Source organism: Nelumbo nucifera, chromosome 1, assembly GCF_055504915.1.
Source record: "Nelumbo nucifera cultivar China Antique chromosome 1, China Antique-T2T, whole genome shotgun sequence".
Classification (NCBI taxonomy): Eukaryota; Viridiplantae; Streptophyta; class Magnoliopsida; order Proteales; family Nelumbonaceae; genus Nelumbo; species Nelumbo nucifera.
Genome location: NC_142649.1, coordinates 95,611,425 through 95,633,002, shown reverse-complemented (window position 1 = coordinate 95,633,002; position 21,578 = coordinate 95,611,425). Strand labels below are relative to the sequence as shown.

The 21,578-nt window shown below is 41.7% G+C and overlaps 1 long non-coding RNA gene across 1 annotated transcript; it reads left to right on the top strand.

The window, feature by feature from the left end:
* Positions 1–330: 330 nt before the first annotated feature.
* On the top strand, positions 331–14,766 carry LOC148803580 (uncharacterized). Its single transcript, XR_016077129.1, has 2 exons — positions 331–5,496; positions 13,732–14,766. It is a non-coding gene; the product is annotated as an uncharacterized LOC148803580 (long non-coding RNA).
* Positions 14,767–21,578: the final 6,812 nt, after the last annotated feature.

Genomic DNA, 21,578 nt, shown 5'->3' with positions numbered 1-21,578 from the left:
AAGCTCTTACACGATCTTCCCAATAAGGTCCCGGAGTGGAAACAGGATTACTTTGGGGTGCAAAGTGCATTGGGGTGGCCGTTCCAAACCGGGTGGGGGATGGCTGCCTCTGATGCCGGTGTTACGCTTGATAGGGAGACGGCGAAGGGCCTCCGGGAATGGGCACGGCTAGGGCTAAAATGCCACCATTATTTGACGAAAGCTAAGCTCATCGAGGCCGGTCTGAGTTCGGGTAGGTTCCTTACTCAGAGACTTGCCTTTTGTTTTGATCAGGCCGTTGATTTTTGATCAGGCCTTCTATAGATTGCAAATGGCATGGAAAAAGTAGAGTCTAATTACTTCTTTAGTGGTGGGGGAGTTTGAGGTTACAAAAGTGAGATAGCCAAGACTTTTGTGGATCATTTTAGATCAATCTATAGAAGGCCACTCAATGAGAGATGGACATTTGAAGGACTTGATTTGGAGGTTTTGGGAGATAATCAAGTTGAGTTCTTGGAGAGAAGGTTTAGGGAGGATGAAGTTAAAGAAGTAATTTTCTTAATGGATAGATCCAAACTCTTGGGCCTGATGGATTCACAATAGATTTTTATCAAGACTACTAGAATATAATCAAAGATAATTTGGTCAAAGTATTTGGGGAGTAATCAATTTGGGAATGAACACAACCTTTATAGCTTTGGTTCCAAAGAAGAGTGGTGCTTGTCATCCAAGGGATTTCATACCTATCAGTTTAGTAACTAGTATTTACAAGGTGATTGCTAAGGTGCTGTCCCTGAGGATCAAAAAAGTGCTCCCTTCACTTATTTCCCAATTTCAAGGGGCCTTCATTCAGGATAGGCAAATAGTTTACTAGATTTTAATTGCTAACCAGTGTGTAGAGGCCCAGGAAAGGTTAAGGAAAAGGGGAGTTGTAATCAAGTTGGACTTGGAGAAAGCTTATGATCTAGTGGATTGGAAGTTCTTAATTAATATCATGAGAAGTTGTGGCTTTGGTGAGTTATAGTGTGTTACTGTTGACTATATAGGGGCAGTTTGGTCTTTTTATTTATGTTTGGTGTGAGATGTAATGTTTAAGTTAAGTGATGTGCCCATACTTAAGTAGGGGCACAATAGACATTTTGTTTTACTATAGAAAACTATAAATATAACCTGGCTGACTAGAGAGAAAATACTTTTCTCTCTTGTTCGAACCAGTCTTTTCTTCTCTTCTCTTCTCTCTTCTATCTCCTCTAATCTCTTTCTACTGCTGTTCTTAACTGAATACTAGTGCAGATTTGAACTTTATCATGGTATCTGAGCTGCTATAACAAGTTCAGATCTGCCTAGAATTTTTTATCGCCAATTTCTCTAGGGTTTTGCAGATTTCTCAAGAATTCCTTGGAGATTAAGGGAAAGGCTGCAAATGAGTGATCGTTTTTTCCTTGAGGAGGTCTTCATGCCTCCAGTTTGTGGTGCAGTGGTTGTTTGTGGTGATTTGTAGGAAGCTCTCTAATCGATGGTACAAAGAGAGAAGGTTCGGTGGTGCAGTGTTCAATCGAGTACAGGTCTGTTTTGTAGTGTGCTGTATAGGTGTTATAGTGTGATTTGATGGTTGATTGGTTGTAGATCTAGTACTAGGTGTGTGGTGTGCATTTGGAGGGTTTTGTGATGTTGAAAGTGGAGGATAACAAAGTGAATTAGGCGTGTGACATACAGGTTAGTGAAGAAAAAAATTCAGATATGGGAGATAGTAGTGAACACAAGTCTAGTGTTATGGTTCCCCCTGATTAGTTAAATGTTCAAATGACCTCTATCAAATTGAATGGTGAGAACTATGTGCCTTGGGCGAAATCTGTAGAAGTCTTTCTTAGGGATAAGAAGAAGGTGAAGCATGCGAGAGAAGAAAAACCTTCCACTAATTCTCAAGAATATAGGTATTGGGAACAAGAAGATGCACATATTATGACCTGGTTGTGGAATATTGTGGAACCCAAGATTAGTGTGAATTTTATATTCCTAGATACAACCAAGGAGATTTGGGGTCATGCTAAGAAGCTGTACTCTAGACAAGACAATACCACTAGAGTGTACCAGCTTTATCATGAGTACTTTAATCTGCAGCAAGGCAATCAAAGTCTTGAGGAATACTATGCTAGCATGAGGAATCTTCGCAATGAGTTGAATGTGTACCCTCCCCTCTGTTGAAGTTCGACCTGCCCTAGAATTCTGTCTTGTTTGTTGACTGTAAAGTAAAGTGAACAGCAAGAAGTAGAAGTAGGAGAGGAAAGAAGAAGAGAGAAAAGAGAGAGAAGGTCTGGTTTGAATTAGAGAAAAAAGTTATCCCTAGATTCGGCCAGACCTGTTATTATATTATTAACTTATTGGAAAAGACTTAAGTGCCCTTATTTAAGTAAGAGGCACTCGAACTAACATAATAGTACACATCAACATTCTCAACAAGTGCAAAGACCAAAATACCCCTTCACTAACACCACTAACACTCCCCCTCAAGCTGGTGAGTATATATCATATAATCCCAGCTTGTTACATATGTAGTCCACTCTCCCCCGACTCAAACCTTTTGTAAACAAGTCTGCCCACTGGTTTCCCGTACTAACATATGCAGTTTCTATCACTCCATTCAGCACCTTCTCTCTCACAAAATGACAGTCAACTTCGATGTGGTTGGTTCTTTCATGAAACACCGGATTGGAAGAGATATGAACCGTTGCCTGATTGTCACAATAGAGCTTCATTGGAGTACTGATGTCATATCCTATCTCCTGTAGAAGGTTCCTTAGCCACACTAATTCACAAGCAGTATGTGCCATGGCCCTATATTCTGCTTTTGCACTGCTTCTTGCCACAACTGTTTGCTTCTTACTTTTCCACGTTACCAGGTTACCCCCTAAGAAAGGTGCAATAGCCTGTGGTAGATCGTCTATCAGACATAGAACCTGCCCAATCAGCATCAGTGTACCCTTCTACTACCAGTTTTCCACCACTCCTGTACAGCAAACCACGACCAGGAGCTCCTTTAAGATATCTCACAATCCTTAGCACTGCATTCCAATGTGGGACCAAAGGTTTCTGCATGAACCGACTCACCACACTAACCGTAAATGAAATATCTGGCCGAGTAATGGTTAGATAGTTTAGTTTGCCTACAAGTCGTCGGTATCTGCCAAGGTCTTCAAATACTTCACCTATATCACTGCTCAGCCTCGCATTTGTTTCCATAGGTGTCTCAGTCGGTTTAGTACCCAGCAACCCTATTTCTTCCAGTAAATCAAGCACATATTTCCTCTGACACAAATTAATGCCATGCTTAGATCTTGCTACCTTTATGCCCAAAAAGTATTTCAACTTGCCAAGGTCCTTTGTCTGAAAGTGTTCCTGTAGGAATGCCTTCAATCTGTCAAATCCCATTTTATCATTCCCAGTCACAACGATATCATCCACATACACCACCAATATTATTTTGCCTGCCGAAGAGTCAAGACTGAAGACAGAATGAGCAACTTGGCACTGTTTCATACCAAACTTCTTGACCACCTCACTGAACCTACCAAACCATGCTCGAGGGGACTGTTTAAGTCCATATATAGCCTTCTTAAGTCTGCATACCTTACCATCCTCCCCCTAAGCAACAAACCCTGGTGGTTGCTCCATGTAGACCTCCTCGAGCAAATCACCATGCAAAAAGGCATTTTTGATATCTAGCTGATGTAGAGGCCAATCATACATAGCTGCAAGGGAGATGACGAAACTGACCCTATCTTAGCAACCGGGGAGAATGTCTCTGTGTTGTCAATGCCATAGGTTTGGGAGTACCCTTTGGCAACCAGCCGTGCCTTCAGGCGCTCAACACGACCATCTGGCAAGAACTTAACACTATACACCCGCTTACAACCGACAACCTGCTTCCCAGGAGGAAGAGCGGCGAGGTCCCAAGTGTGATTATGATGCAGAGCAGAGAGCTCTTCTTCCATAGCACGGCACCACTCTGGAGAGGTAAGGGCTTCTTGGACATCCTTAGGAACAACCACGGAGGATAACAAAGAGATGAACTGGCGATGGGAGGCGGAGAGGTGAGTAAGTGAAACAAAATTGGAAATAGGGTGAAGGGTGTAGTTACGTTTACCTTTCTGGAAGGCAATAGGAAGATCTAGGTCGGAAGCTGGTGTCGGAGCTGGAGCTGGATCTGTCGACGGTGATGAAGTCGGAGGAGCTGCAACCGGTACACGCGGGCGATGTGTATACACGTGACGGATGGGTGGACGATCAACAGACGGTGGCACCGGAGGCAAGGACGTAGGCATGACTGGAACCAGAGGAGGTGGATCAGCCACAGGAAGAGGAAGAGGAGGTGGTGGTGTGGAGGAAGCAGCATCACCGGACCCCTCGAAGAACGGAGTAGACTCGAAGAATGTAACATCGGCACATACCAAGGAACAATGAGAACTGGGATGATAACACTTGTACCCTTTCTGAGTTCGGGAATAGCCAAGGAAGATACACTTCAGGGAATGTGCATCTAACTTGTCAGTCTCGGGACCCAAATTATGAACGAAGCAGACACACCCAAATACCCGAGGAGGAAGCGGAAACAGAGACATGTTGGGGAATAAGACACTAAAAGGAGAACAACCATCAAGAATAGACGTGGGCATCCGATTAATTAAGAAACAAGAGGTGAGCATTGCATCGTTCCAAAAGGTTTTGGGAACATTCATGTGGTGCATGAGGGAGCATGTCGTTTCTACAAGATGTCAGTTCTTTCTCTCAGCAACCCCATTTTGTTGCGGAGTATAGGCACAGGAAGTTTGGTGTATAATGCCATGTTGGTCCAAGTATTCTTGAAAAGATGAAGACAAGTATTCATGACCATTATCAAAATGGAAAATTTTGATGTGAACTTCAAATTGATTGCGGATCTCAGCATAAAATTTCTGGAAGATGGCAAATAATTCACTTCTTTCTTTCATTAAATAGAGCCACGTCATTCTTGAACAGTCATCAACAAAAATAACAAAATATCTGTATCCATTATATGACATCACTTTATAAGGACCCCAAACATCTGAATGAATTAAATAAATAACTTTGGCCCGGCCTGGCCCAAGGCTCGGTCAACGGGCCAGCCTGGCTCGTGGCCCAACATGGGCTCGAGCCGTGGGCCATGCCGGGCTAACCTCCCAAAGTATCCCAAGGGAGGGAGGCACGGCCCATGAGCTGCACATAGGCCGTATCATGCCAGCCCATCACAGCCCATTTTACACCTCTAAATCTATGTATCGGGCTCAATTGTAATACTTTGGGGTGGATTTGTTTCTTTGGTTTGTTGTTTTTTTTTTCACAACTTGTACTGCTCTTTTTTAATATTAATGAATTTCTTTTCTATGTTTTCTGATTAGAAAAAAAAAAACCATTTGAGACAACACAGGTGCAGGCCCCATACATCACTATGAACTATTTCAAAAGGGGAGGAAGAATGACTATGTTTAACAGGAAAAGGTAAAATAGTACTTTTGCTTAAAGAACATACAACACAAGATTTTATTGATGATGATAAAGGAGGTAATTTACTCTTCAAAAAACCAGAACAAATAACTATAGTTAATTTATCACTATGAGGATGACCTAAGCAATGATGTCAAAGCTGCCAAAAACTATCATTGGAATTCCTAGAAGAGACAAAAAAAACAACTAGGTAGAGATGTAGAGTAGAGTCATGATCAAATTCCAATGTAAAGAGACATTCAGCCTTACAATCCCTCCTTGTCACTTTCTTAGTGAGTTAGTCTTGAATCAAACAACTATCATGTGAGAAATAAACATCATATCCATTGTCAACAAGTTGTCCAACTGAAATTAAATTGGTGGTAAATTTAGGTACAAGAAATACTTGCTTTAAAGACAATGAGCAAGAAGGTGAGGCAGAAAGAGTTAAATTGTCAATGCCAAGAATTTAAAGTCTATCACCATTGGCAATGACAATTTGATTATTACTAGAATAAGGGGTATAGGTTGAATTTGGTGAAACACAATCATGTGATTTAAAGTCTATCACCAAAGAGGACTAATAAGTGAACTAAAGTAGCAAGGGTTTCCAGAAAGTACTATAGTTGAAAAGGCTGAAGAGATGGCAGAAGCAATCATTGTTTGAACTTGTGGTTCAGAAAGACCATTAGATGTCTGAGACATTTGCCCTGAAAAGGTTGTGGCAGTTCTCGAAAATGTCAAGATAGATGGTGTCTCATCTGTAGTGGCCTGGTATGCTTTATAACCTTTCCTCCCTTGAGATGATTTGGCTGTACACTCATTCACCACATGCCCTTGTTTCTTGCAATAAACACAGAAATTCCGCTTCTTACAATGTGATGCAATGTTTATCCTTTGCATTCATGGCACTGTACATGGGAAAAATCCCTGCCACTGACTCCTTTACCCTTAGAAGTTTGACCTACAAAGGCTACATCAGGTTCTTTCTTTCCTTCAAGCAACACTTGAGTTTGCATATGAGTTTCTTCTCTCAATAATTCCCCAAGGATTACATTTATATCATCTATAACACCTCGATTGAGAATACTAGCTTGAATAATTTCAAATTCCATTCATTGTTAATCTTCTGGAACTTTCCATTAAAAGTAGGATCACTAGTGACATACAACATTTCCAATTCTGTCCAAAGAGAGATAAACCCAGCATAGTAGTCAGTAATCTTCTTATCCCCTTGGGTATACATGAATATATCATACTCCAACTGAAACTTCGAGCCACATTTGTTTGTTGATACACCTCCAAATAACCCCACATGGATTTTGTTGTTTGAAAACCCCGAAGTTGATATACAATGGAATTATCAACTAACCCTAACGGCCTGGATATAATTTTGGCATTATCTACCTCCCACTCCTCCATTTCCTTAGCAGGTTTATCAACTGGCTTAGTCTTTGTACCATCCAGAAATCCGCAAAGATGTTTCCCCTTCATAAAATATTGGAATTGGAAACACCACATGCTATAATTTGTTTTGTCAAATCTAACAGAAATAGAATCAGACTTATTTGTTGCCATTGTGTCCTTTGAACAACACCTCAAAACTCAGATCAAAGAAAGCTTCTAATATTTGGTTTGGGAGATCAGAACTCCAAAAAAAACTCTAATATGGTCTATATGAAGTTAACCAAGCTGAACAAACCACCAAAGAGGCGACCCAACACATCTGGTATGGCACCAGAAAATTTCTAGCATTAAAATAAGGGTGAAATGAGGACTATTAGACCCCGCTAATGGAAATAAAGCGAACCAGCCACCCAATACCTTTAGACACATGAAAAAGGACTTGGAATCTAAAATCCCAACCCCAAACACCAAACCAGTTGAGAGATATATTAGGAATATCGAATCTGTCCTGCTATATTTCCAGTTTCGAGATGCTTTGAGAAATTTCATTTCACCCCTCAAAAGTCAACATAAAATTCTAGAAAAATGCATAATATTCTTTTTAAAATATATCTTAACAATCCTACACTTGAAATTGAAGAGAAACCTTGAGTTCGAAATGCCAATACTCTGCCCTAGGTCCTTGATGATGTCCCAGGAAGGATAGCCCTACCAGGTTCATTCGAACACTAGATTTTTTTATTTTAAATTTGTCAAACTGAATCATAGAAACATCCAAATGAATGGCTCTGATACCATGTCACCCTTCTAGGGTTTATGGTGTTCAACAAAGAAGAGAGAGAAGTTGGAGGGTGTATCAAATATAATGCCCCCACCCCACTCCCAAAGAGCATATTTTATTGAATAGGGTAAAAATATATACAATTACATAAATGCCCCTTATTAGTGAGCAAATAATAAGAAAGTTTATATACATCCTATTGCAATACAAAAAGACCCACCAAACAAAAAAAGGAAACAAAATAAAATATAATGAATACATACAATCCTATCTAAAGTCTCAACATATTTCTGTTTCCAGCTTCTGTGTCCTCATCCATGCATCACTGCCTAGAACCCCCTTTCATGACCTTTAATTAATCAACCCAGCATGAATTATTTTATTCATTTGAACTTGTTTTAACCTTCTTGCCTTAACTGTAGGAATTTTTCTTTCCTTCTTTCTTTCTTTTTTCTTTTTTTTTGAGAAAATTTCCTTTTTTTTTATTCAGGATTAGAACTCAATATACCAAGGTCTAGATGAACTGAGGTTTCTTTGAAATCCCTCATTCCTCCTTGTAGGCAAGGTGCCAACCAGCTGGTTGCTAAGGTCTCCTGCTGATCGTAGCAGAGACTTGTGATTGAATCCCGCCTGCACCTGGATGGGGGGGTTATTGGTTGGGGGATGGGCTACCCCTAGTTGCGTAGCCCTTCAGAAGATATAAAAGAATATTCCTCCTTGCGTAGCCCTAGTTGCGTGGCCCTTGAAATAATAATTTTTTATGTGATAGACCTCAAATATCCAGAGTATAATGAATTCCAAATGCCCCTAGTTGGAATATCTTTTGAATTATTATTTGCTACCAAACTTTTGTCAGATCAACAATCATCATCATCTAAGCCTTATCCCAACTACATGGGATCAGCTACATGAATCCTATTTCACCATTCCATTCTGTTCAGTGCTAGATCCATTGTTAAATTATGAGTACTTAAATCATTTTATCAGTTCAATGAATATTAAATTTTATGATGCCCTATGAAAAAAAAAAGAATATGAAGGGTTTCAAAGAAATCTCAATTCAATGTAATCTAGACCTTGGTATATTGAGTCTTAATTCTGATAAAAAGGAAACTAACCAAGAAGATATCTTGGAAGTCCAAGGTGGTGTTTGGTATCATGGTGTTGGAGAGCTGTCCACAACATTGGTACCACATAGGCATTTTGACTTTACTAAACCATAAGCCTGTTTGGTTGGACTGATTCAAGTACCACTATTTGTATTGCTCTTTACCTTTGGTTATATGAAAGTCACTTTTGGAGGAAACACCATTTGGTTGTTTCTGGCTCAGGGAAGGCATTTTGTCCTATTTGGTGCCTGGTGGTGCTTATATGTATTAAACAGCAATAAACAATTGTAACATTGTACTTTGTGCCCAAACCATTTTTCCCAATTCCAATCCTTAAATCAAGTACAAATGCAACACCATGATACAAAACATTCTCCAAATTAATGAGTATACACCTAACTTTGCAGTGGACTGTACTATGTTTCTGAATAGTCCCTTTTTATGTCATTCTGAATGGTCCAGATTTTATGTAGCCTTTTGGGGAATCTGAAGCTCTTTAGAGTTGTGGGGCTTTAGAAGTAGGGAGGATAGATCATCCTTACTTGAGCTAGCTTGATTAGAGTTGGTAATGCTGTTAGAGCAGAAATCATGGCTCTACGCTAGGTTTTCAAGTTGATCCACCAGTGTATGATTCTTATAGCTTGATTTCCAGAGAGAATATCTCATTCAGATGGATCTTAAGATCCTCCAATTACACAACTGACAACACGAGGGTGGTGGGAGGAGAGAGTTGTATCAGGAAACCAGGGTAGTGCTGTTAATGACTTTCATGTTGATGTACTGGTTTATAGTTCCTGGTGCTTTTATGTCTTTTGGTTCAGCTTACCTTTTTTTGAGGTCAGTATTTGTTTCTACTAATTTCTTTCTGTTTTTTTCAACGTATTTTCCTTGTCATAATTAAGCTCAGAGGAATTTGAGATGGAGAATTAAGAATGAAAGATGAAATGCATCTGGCTAGACTGTATTGTAATATTGCTGAACAGATTATTCAGCAATAAATTAGAAGCCAGAAGTAAAGGGGAAGCATATTTATTATATTAAAAGGTCATTACCCAATACTGGTCTCCAAATCCAGGTATTGGTAGAGGCTGAATGGGTGTGGTCTGAACATCTGGCATCTTTGGTCCAAAGTGGTCACTCTTAGACTTGATATGGTCCTACCATTGGCGCTTTTTCTGGGCATAAAGTGGCTGCTCTCAGACATGAACCTATGTTCTCACATTTGCCAGTCCGAGATTTTTCCATTAAACCAAGTAATGGCCCCTAATAGTGACAGTATTAGAGACTGATAAAAAACAGTTACAGTATTAGAGACTGATAAAAAAACAGTTACTGTATTAGAGAGAAAACAACAAATTAATAGTAACAGAAGAGAAGAAAATATAGAAAATAACTAAAATGGAAAGAGAAGAAATATTTAGAGCAAGATTTTGTCAGGTCAACTATAATATTTCCAATTAGGGTGGTTGGTTAATGCATAGACTCAACAAAAGGGCTTGGATCTCCCTTTAACTCCAATTTAGATTCAAGCTGACTAGAAACAGTTGAAATAACTCCAAATAGACAAATACTGACTGGAGTCTTGGACTCCTAAACTAACTCCAAATATACACAACTAATCCTATTGAAATAATTAAACCAAAGGCAAATTTAAGATGGAGAAAAATTTTAGTGACTGAAATCTCATATAAAATTATCACCTCATCAGTATTCAATAAAATGGCAAGAACTCTCTCAAAACATAACAAAATCTTGTCACAAACTCAAATTCGTCTGATGAAACCAAAACAGATCCAAATGAACTACTTTTGACCCCACGAGTTTAGACTATAGGAAAAGTGACAAACCTGTAACTCCAAATTCTTTGAACTTAAACTATCAAATAAGGCTGATATAGGATATAAAGGAGTTCTACAGATTCAGGAAGGTGGGTTCTGCCAAGGGAAGGTTATATCTGTGTATAGAAATTGATCTAAATATGTTAAAAAACGATTTATTCTAGCAAATGCATCAGCTAGACAAGTAGTTCTTAGAAATACTATTTTCAGGCACACCTAGGTGCATGGGTGAGACACATTTTAATGCAAGTGGTGTGCACTTCGGCCTACAAATGTGACTTTCGTAAATATTGCTTTTTGTTTTTAATTTTCGTAGTTTCTTATGTGTTTTACACCTTTATTATGGTTTATTGACTTCTAAATTACCTTTTATTAGAGTTTGGCTTCAGTCAGTGCAAAGCCTTTTCAAATAGTCTTTACAGCCTTGCATTGGGAATATCTCCATACTTCTGTGTCTTATTTCATGGGGAGATATTCCTGATGTAAGGTTGCAAGAGGCTGTTCGAATGGTGTGAGCACAGCTGCACGGGCTTGAACTGACTGAAGCCGATCTCCTTTTATTACTGTTTGTGCACTATACATGGTCCGTTAACTTTTAAAAACCTGAAGTCTTAGTTGTTGTAGATAGGATCTCAAACAACAAAATTTCCACTAAAGAAGCAACAATAATACAACTAATATTTGATCCCTAATCCTAAAATAAAATGAACTGCAACCAAAATAACAAAATCAACTCATTGTTTATATATACAGGCCAAAAGGTTAGGCTAGGGGTGTTGCTCCAAATCCTTGCATGGACCTGTTTGGACTTGCCAATGGGGCTTTTACAATGCCAGAGGGCCAAGTTATTAGGATTAATAATGTAACATATTTTAACATTGCACTAGCTATTTGAAGTAATGCAATTAGGAGATAAATAAACATTGAAAGTTTTGCATGCTTGAAGCACTTTGGCATAATCCACACGTGTTCTTTCACTTTCATGGTTTCACTTTACATATGTTTTATATATATGTTTTTTTGATTAATGATATGTTTTATATATATATATATGTTTATATATTTTAATTTGAGCCAATAAGCTTTTTAAAACATTTAATTTTTTATTCAGGATTGCATTTTTATGTATTGATGTATTTTTTTATTTTCTTTTCAAAAATTTGTCCCTTGCTTTGAAAGGGTGTGTGCCTTGCACCTTGCATTTTGTGCCTCAGGCAGTTGAAGATCCTTGTGCAGTTGTGTTTTCTTGTATTTTCTGCTTTTAAAACACTACTTAGAAACCAATTGTATCGTGGTCCAATCTCCCAATGTTTTCTTGACTGTCCAAGGCCATTCAGATTCTTTTACTTATTGTTAAGGATTTTATTAGTAACAGCATATGTAACAGTTCTTGCCATAGAACATGTTTTGACTTTCCGCAGAACAAACATATTATGTGCAGCATTGGGCACATGAACATGTCTGTGTACTTCCAAAATGTTCTTAGAAATGTGTTTTTTATGAAATATATCATGTGGCCCACTATTTATCTTTTCTTTCTTACAAGTAATTTTGTATTGTGGGAAATACAGAAGCATTTATGCATTGCATAAATACATACATGCAAACTTTCATGTATACAACACACCCCTTCTCCTTGTATATGCGTCTGTGTATAAAAGAGTTGATAGTGATGGCCCTGCAGTCATTCATTGCCAATATGATGATTATGTACAACAACCATCATATCATTTACTAAGGCATGCTTGAGAGGTGGGGCCATTTTAATTGCAGCATTGCAAGCCTCCTAAATATCATCTCATCATCATCATCGAAGTCTTATCCCAACTATATGGGGTTGGATACATGAATCCTGTTTCACCTTTCCATTCTATTTAATGCCATATCCACTGTTAAATTGAAAGACCATTATCTAATGTTGGCCCCAGCTATCTGGAGTCTTGGGAGGGGAGGACTGGAGACAGTCCTTACCTTTGGCATTGTTAAATTATGAACACTTATTATGTGTGCTGCCAATGATCTTCTATGCACGTGACTAAACGATCTTAGTCTATTTTCTATCATTTTATCAACTACTGGAGCTACTCCAAAGTTTCTTCAAATGACTTCATTTTGATCCTATCCTTTCTAGCTTTTCCACTCATCTGTTTCAATATACACATATTTGCCACTCATTTTTTGGATATTTTGTTTCTTGACTGCCCAACACAAGCCTCTTAAATATCAGTTCTTCAAATAATTTTAGCCTTTCACAACTAGCAAATTCTAGCAACCATCTTGACTGCCCAACACAAGCCTCTTAAATATCAGTTCTTCAAATAATTTTAGCCTTTCACAACTAGCAAATTCTGGCAACCATCTTGACTGCCCAACACAACCTAAGCAATCATCTTTTCCTGACAGGATTACCCCAAACAAATCTACCTCATCTAGGTTGTTGACATTGGTGTGCCTAATTCTGGCAGCTAAAATTGGTTTGCTTTAGATGTTCCAACTGAATAGTGGTATGGCTTTGCCAATTGCCTTATCCATTATTTGGATCTTTGCTCTCTCTTTTGTCCTAGGAGTAACAGTTAAGTAGCCATCCCAAAAGGAAAGTAGCAACAGTTAAAATTTTCTTTCCCCTGCTGACATCTTACAAGAAATTGGTTTTTTGGAAATATGTAGTGGTAAACTTTGTCCTGACATTTCTATCTGAATTTTCTCATTATATATATAATTCTCAGAGTATTGGAATTGGTGGCCTTAGTGTGTCAAACACGTTATTTGCTATTAGTATTACCAATTCTCCAGATCAAATGGAGTCGTATATACTTCTATAGTCCATCTCCCATACTTGACAGACTTATTCATCTGAGTTGACAGCTGACAGTTCTGTAGGTACTGAATCAAATTTCTCAACTGACTTGTAATATTTATCATAATCTTCATTCAAATTTTAATGCTGTTGTGTGCAATATGTAGTTAATTTCTACCTGCAGGGTTAGTTTATTGTATTTTGACTGGTATAGTTGTTTCAGTCTAGGTGATCATCGCCCCAAATTCTTGACTTTGTTACAGACTTCCAAAGTTCCAAGGCAACTTGGTTATTTTTTATCTGCACTTCATTTTTCAGGAACCAGACTCGCACAGTGAACTTCAAGACCCAGGTCGTGAAGAGCACAAGAAAAGACCCAGTCCACGGGGACCCATTAAAATAGTCATTGCCAAGTGGGCTCGGAAAGGTGAAACTGGATTATACACCACTGGTTCAACCTGCATGGACAAATGATGTGACCAGAGCTGAGTAAAAAATGTTGTACAGTATTAACCCCAACCGTTGTGAATTTGAAAGCTTGTTATCTTGCCAACGTGGAATCCTAGATAAACTCTTCTGGTTATGGGTTAAAGTCGATGAATCACTTCATGAATGCAAAGCTATTGTCATTATTTTGTCATTTCTTGCTGTAGGACCACCATCTACTGGTGCTCGTCGCTACCACTTCATTGAAGGATGACAGTAATCTCCCATACCACTTAGGCGCTTGGTAATTGGTATTGCAGAGCTCTAAGAATCAGTTAGTCTCTTCTGATCACATCATCGATATTAACCCGAAGTACTCTTAGTTTGAAATTAAATTATAGTAGAGATTAGGTATGTATTAAGCTTTGGGCGCTTAAATATATTTTTAATTTTGGGAATCTTCTAGCTACCTTGACTTTATTACAAGATGATGGAATCTGGCTTGCTTCCTCCAGAGGAGGCTAGAAGGTTTATGAGAAGAAATTGAAGAAAAATCAGCTATAGAAGCTAGGCTCGACAGTGAAAGCTGTTGTCTCAGTCTCAGTGAAGAAAACAACGAACTCCACTGTAAATAAAACATCGTCCTCACCAGTCACCAACTTCCTCGGCAAAGAAAATGGAGACCCCTGAACCCAAAATTGTATATTTGTATCATAACTATCATAACAGTGAAGAGTGTAAATAAAACATCTTCCTCGGCCCTCAGTCCTTACCAACTTCTTTCTGGCTAAAAGAAAGACGAAAAAAAAAAAAAAAGAGCAACTTGATCCAGTTGCAGAGACTAACCATAACCACACACAATCTGTTGTCTCTCCAAATTCTAGTTTACATACTGCGAATACTGAATAATTTAGTTTGTAGTTATTCGATGATCCCGCATGCTATTATCGCTGCCAGTGGGAAAAGAAGACTGGTTTAGTGCCTCCATTCCCAGTTTTCAATACAAGGGACCTTCCCAAGAGTCCAACTGAATTTAATTTTAAGATAGAACCTCTTCATCATGTAGTTGGTGACCTGCCGACTTGGTGTTTGACCCCATCTCGCCATGTTTCCTTGTAACGTACAGGAAGTAATATAGGTTATTAATATATCATAGTCTGAAGTGGATAGGTTATCAATGCACCATACTATATATGAAGTAAATATATAAGAGAGAGAGAGATTTATTAATATTGCCACGTGGTTAGTACTAAAAGTCTTTGGCTTACTTCTTTTATTTCGTAATAAGTAGGTGGCAACTATACCTATAGGCCATTTTGTAATTTAGATTTACTATTTATATGATATATTTAATTTGAATTCCTTATTAAAAATAAAAATAAATCATGCTTAATTTATAAGCTCTTTGCCTCTTTCATCTGAAGGGATTAGACCCATATCAATGAAAATTTTTATAATGATTTTTTGGGTATTTTATTTTATTCATCTAATATGAGATGAATTTGGTGTATCTAAACGCATGTGTATGCATTATAGTTTTTTATATATCTTATTAATTGTGTCAAGTAAAATGAAAAATCATGTAAAATGAATAGATTCTGTTAAACACTTGAAAAGGGTTTTACTTTTTAGGCTTAAAGTTGATCCATTTGGAGATGGACGAGAACTAGGAATGGCAATGGGGCGGGGCATCCATTCCCCATTGGGGATAGGGAATTCTCGAATTTTTTTCGCTCCAAGATAATTATTTAAAAATTATTTATTTTATGAATAATTTATACATAAGATATAGGAATTTGGGGGTATTTTAAGAATTAAATTATAACTTTAGGGGTAATTCAAAAATAAAATTATGGGATCCTAGGATTTTAAGAATTTAGGGGAAACTTATAGATATTTTAAATATTAATATTAAACCTAGAGATATTTTACTAATTTACCTTCGTGTTTGAGAAATTATATATAAAACTCGTCTCCTCCCCGTCCTTGTTTAGGGTTGGGGAAAACCTACCCCGTTCGGGGCGGGGTAGGGCGGGGCCCCGGGTTTAGAGGGGTGATGCGACGCAATCTGGCTGCTCCTAGCTGGGGATGATTTGGCTTAAAGTAGACGACAAAGCTGGCTGATCTGCACAGAGAGAATCAGAGAACCCGGGAGTGCTTACCCGACGAGGTCGCTCCGATGCTTAAGTCAGTAATGTGCGAGCTGAAGATAGTTTAGAAAGCAAGATAGCTAGTAAGCAGTGATTACACGTAGCTTTGCCCCCAAAGGGTTGGGGTCTTTATATACTGGAGTCCTTGCGGGTTTTTCGGAATGGTTTCGGGATTCTTGCCATGATGAGGCCCGTTACCGTATTAACAGGAGATAACGTCGCTAGCCGATAAGGCATATCGCTGCCGTCCGAATCGATCGGAGGAGATAAGGCCAGTTGTTACGAGGCGTGATCCCGTGAAACATTGAGTCTGGTGGCGAGACCTTCGAGGTTATCATGTGGAGGTCAGTCAATATTACCCGAGCTAATGCCCCTTGGGTCCGACCTGTTACGAACACCGAGGTGCCTAGTAACTGAGGTGATCTTGATGCAATCGTGCCCTGAAGTGAGCTTGTCTCGAAGTGGATTTGCTTCCGAGGTGGGCCTGCCCCGAGGTGGTTCGGTTATCCGAGCTCAGTCTGTCGTAGACTTGGGTACGTCGGGATGAGCTGTCGTTCTGCCAGTTAGGTTGTGTCCACTTGTCCTCCTATTACTAGGCCGGGCCAAATCGTCCTACATCAATTGCCCCCCACTCCCCGGGCTAGGGGTCCTGACCTGGTGCGGGGAGTTCATGATGAGCCAAGTGGATTTGGTCCGAGGACCGGGCAGTTAGTCAGATGACTCACGGGTCAGACTTGTTCGGCCACCCGACTCAACCAGAAAACATAGGTCGCGTCTGGCTTACGTGCGGACGTCACACGAATTATAGACTCCACGGATGTCAAAAAACGCGCTAAATCGAATTTACCCTCGGGGGTCATGCAGATGGTTTTCTTAGGAGTCGTTGGATTGCTTCGATCTCGACCGTTAGTTCTCGAACATAGCAGCTATAAATAGGAGGGTCTGCGACTCATTTTTCTCGCCACAAGTTCTACGATTGAGCTCTCCCGAGGTTGCGTCGGAGTCTTCCAGCTTGGTTTTCTTTTCGTTTCCCACTTCGTTCCTTGTTTTCAGTGAGTCTCCCTTCTTTGGCTTTTTCCTGTTTTCCGATTATGTCGAGTTCTAGCGTAGATAGGCTTGTAGATAGCGTTAGCGGGGTAGAGGGCGACGTTGTTCTTGCCGGGGAAGTCAGCCCATGGCAAGGTGCCTCCCATCACCGGTCTTTGGAGGGAACCTCTGACCCCGAAGTTGAGCCATCTCGGCTCGGGGAGACCGAAGCCCAGGAAGAGGGTCCATCCTCCAGGTCAGTGGCTCCATCTTCATCCCGAGGTCGGGGGCCTGACGACTTTGGTCCTTCCAAACTGTCTTCGGACAGGTTGTTGTACTTAGCGTCTCACTATCGTTCTCTTGATAGCTTGGTCTTCAGTCTTCCACTAGGTCAGTACCCTTGGGCTCACGGCCATAACGAGCTCGCTGTTTTTGAGGAGCAGCTCGCGGCAGGGCTGTGCTTCCCTCTTCCGAACTTTATTCGAAACATAGTTGGTACTATTTCTTTGTTCCACGCCTATAACCGGCCTTTAACCCTTGATATCTTTAGCTTGATCTACGCGATCAAGTGAAACTCAGCTTGTCTGCACGGGGACGTACGACAGAGCTATTACATCTCTCACAGGCCTGGATTCAAAATCCTGTCCGGCTGCCCAAACAAGCTTCTGGCCTGGAAAAGACGGTACCTCATCGTCCGTAACCCGGAAGGGTGGTCTTTTCCAACCCACTGGAGGGTGGCTACCCAGGACCCTGGGGTGATCTTGGATGCAGAGACCAGGGCGGTGATTAACTCTGGCATCGTAGCTGCAAAAAGCAGACAGTTAGTCAAAAATCTTCAAGGGTGCTTTGAGCATGCATCTGAAAGGAAACCTACCAGGAGGGCTAAAACCAGCTCGCACCAGCGCTTCCTCGGCCAAGAAGCTCTTCATCCCGAGGCCGAGGTCGATAGAAGTAGTTAAGTTTTACAACATCACCATTGACTAGCTTCATCCGAACTCTATTCGGAACATAGTTGGTACTATTTCTTTGTTCCACGCCTATAACCAGCCTTTAACCCTTGATATCTTTAGCTTGATCTACGCGATCAAGTGAAACTCAACCTGTCTGCACAGGGACGTATGACAGAGCTATTACATCTCTCGCAGGCCTGGATTCAAAATCCTGTCCGGCTGCCCAAACAAGGTTCTGGCCTGGAAAAGACGGTACCTCATCGTCCGTAACCCGGAAGGGTGGTCTTTTCCAACCCACTGGAGCGTGGCTACCCAGGACCCTGGGGTGATCTTGGATGCAGAGACCAGGGCGGTGATTAACTCTTGGAAGGACCTCGGCCTCGAGATGAAGAGCTTCTTGGCCGAGGAAGCGCTGGTGCGAGCTAGTTTTAGCCCTCCTGGTAGGTTTCCTTTCATATACATGCTCAAAGCACCCTTGAAGCTTTTTGACTAACTGTCTACTTTTTGCAGCTACGATGCCAGAGGTTGATGCAGAGAGCTTCCTGATGAGCTCCCAGAAGGGGAAAAAGCGGAAGGCTGTGAAGAGACTTCATCGAGAAGTCGAGCCTTCGACATCTGGAGCATCCGAGGCCCTGGCCTTGGAGCCGAGCTCCACTAAGCCCCCTAGGGAGGAGGCCCGACCTGTGGACCCCAAAGTGGTTGCAGAGGAGGGCCACAGGGAGGGAGCTCGTCTTCAGGAACCAGAGGGTGTGGTCAGTTTCAGAGGGGCCTATTGCCAGGCCAGAGCTCGCTCCTGCTAGCGAGGAAGAGAGCATTACGAACCACGTGCTCGCAGTGCAGAAGAGTCGGGACGTCGTCTTTCCGAGCGAGGTCACGCGATGGGCTGACATGCTCCCGAAACGGCTCCTGGAACTACCTTCTAGCCACTGCATGGTGGTAAGTATTCTACCTTCGGCTTCGCTCTCTGTTCCTTTTTTTTTTTACTTACCTCGATTTTCTTTTGATAGGTCAACTTTTCCCTTCACGCATTGGCTTGTTAGTCTGCGATCCACTCAAAGCAGGCTCGGGATGCCAAGGCAGAGGCACGAAAGCTCCACCGCGAGCTGGACTTACCCTGAGGTGAGGTACTTCGGGCAAAAAAGGGAGCTGAGTGCCAGAAGCAGCTGATTCTGGACCAGGAGGGGCGGATCTCCTCGTTGACCGAGGAGAATGCCAAGCACGAGGAGCAGATTTCTGCGATGGCCATGAAGCAAGAGGAGCTGATTGCGACAATGATCGAGGAGAGGGCGTGACTTCAACAAGAAATCAAGAATCTCGAAGCAATGGTCCAAGAGCGTACTCAGATCTTCGAGACCGCCATCGAGGAGGCGCGGTCAGAAGAGAGGAACCAGGCCATTGAACGCTTCAAGGAGTCCTCAGAGTTTCACGCTCTTCAGGTCAAATACGGTTCAAGCTTCTACCGCTCCGGGTTCAAACTATGCATGTATCTCGTCTGACAGAAGTTCCCTGATCTCGACCTCAGTGCCATCACGACAGCGGACTTAGCTCTAGGAGTGGCCAGGGCAGCGAACGAGGAACCAGACTCGTCAGAGGAGGAGAGCGATGACGAGGTCGAAGTAGTGGACCCCTCAGACGTGGTCGGAAGTCCTCCCGCTTGATAGTCTTAACTTCTTTTTGTTTCTTTTTGAATCATGGATGTATACCCCGAAGCCACCGAGATCGGGTCACAATGGAACCTTTGTACTTAAAATCACTTCATCAACGAAATATACTTTTTTGACTAATCTTTGTGTAAAAATATTCTAAGTGTGAGTGACTCCCGATCTGGGCAGCAAATGTATAGGTTACCCGAATTGCTGATATACCGAGCTGGACCATAAGTAAAGATAACCAAAAAATTTTCTAAGTGGAGATTACTCTGAATTGTCTGCCCAGGCTACTAGTAGGAGTAACTTCATGTAATGTACCCCGAGGTGAGCGGCATTATAGAGCGTATACCCGACCTATCCGCGCATGGGCTACACATTTAGATGTCGGCTGTCCCTAACGGATCCAACCTATTGTTATATGCCGAAGTGGGCTAGACATCATAGGGCTTATACCCGAGCTGTCTATTCCTTAGGCATTAGAGGTATTTTGCTTATGCCGAAGAGGCGATTAGGACTTATATGCCCATGCCAAAGAGGCAACTGGGTCTTGGGTGCCCATGCCGAGGAGGCGACTGGGACTTATATAATGATGAGTCCGTCAATTCGGTATCTTAGCCCTTAGACCTTGGAGGCGACTTATTGTCCACCCTTCTTGGTCCTGCACATGCCGAAGAGGTGACTGGGGCTTATATAATGCCGAGGTCTTTTACCAACTCGACACTTTTAGTCCTTAGACTTCTGGGAGTGACTTACAGTCCATTCTCCAGTTAGACAATTACAGATAGTACCACCTTAGATTGCCGACATTCCACACCCGAGGCACCTGTTTTCCTTCTAAGGTTTCGAGCTCGTATGTACCTTCCCCGAGCACCCGCTTTACTCAGTAGGGTCCTTCCCAATTCGGCCCAAGCTTAACGCCGGGCTCAGCCACCATGACTTTACGAAGAACCAAGTCTCCAACGCAAAAGTTCCGCTTCTTGACTTTGGCATTATAGTACCGAGCCACTCTCTGCTGGTAGGCCATGGTCCGGATGTACGCGAGGTCTCGTACCTCTTCAACTAGGTCGAGGTTGGTGCGCAGATCGTCATCATTTGCCTCTTCGTCGTATGCCTCCAGGCGTAGCGTAGGCACCTCGATCTCGGCTAGGATCACTGCCTCCGTGCCATAGATGAGGTTGAAGGGGGTTTCACCCGTGGCGGTCTTCATAGTGGTTCGATAAGCCCACAGTACACTGGGCAGCTCGTCTACCCATAGTCCTTTAGCTTGGGCTAGGCGTTCTTTTAGCCCACGGAGGATGGCCCTATTTGTGACTTCTGCTTGACCATTCGCCTGGGGGTGTGCCATCGAGGTGAAATTCTGTTGTATCACCATTTGGCTGCACCAGTTCTGAAACTTGATGTCTTTGAATTGTTTGCCATTGTCAGAGATAAGCACTCGAGGTAGTCCGAAGCGGTACACTATGCTCCTCCAGAAGAAGTTTTGCACACTTCGTGCTATGATTGTCGCAAGAGATTCGGCCTCCACCCACTTTGTGAAGTAGTCCATTGCTACCACTAGGAATCTCCTCTGTCCTGTCGCTGGCGAGAATGGTCTGAGGATGTCGGTTCCCCACTGTGCGAAGGGCCATGGGCTAGTGAGATACTTCAGGTCAGCAGCAGGCTGGTGGTGGATGTTGGCGTGCCTCTGACACTTGTCACATCTTTTGACAAGTTCAAGCACATTTGCCTTCATCGTTGGCCAGTATTAACCCTGTCGTAGCGCTTTCTAGGCGAGAGCCCTGCCCCGCAAGTGTCCGCCACACATACCTTCACGAGTGTCGCGGAGAATGAGCTCGGCTTCTGAGGGTCGCAAGTAGTACAGGTAAGAGAGCGTGTAGGATCTTCGGTATAATTATGACGTACTTGGCTGCCTGTCGCTCTACCCTTCTAGCTGCGTTATGATCTGTAGGGAGGGTCTCGTGAAG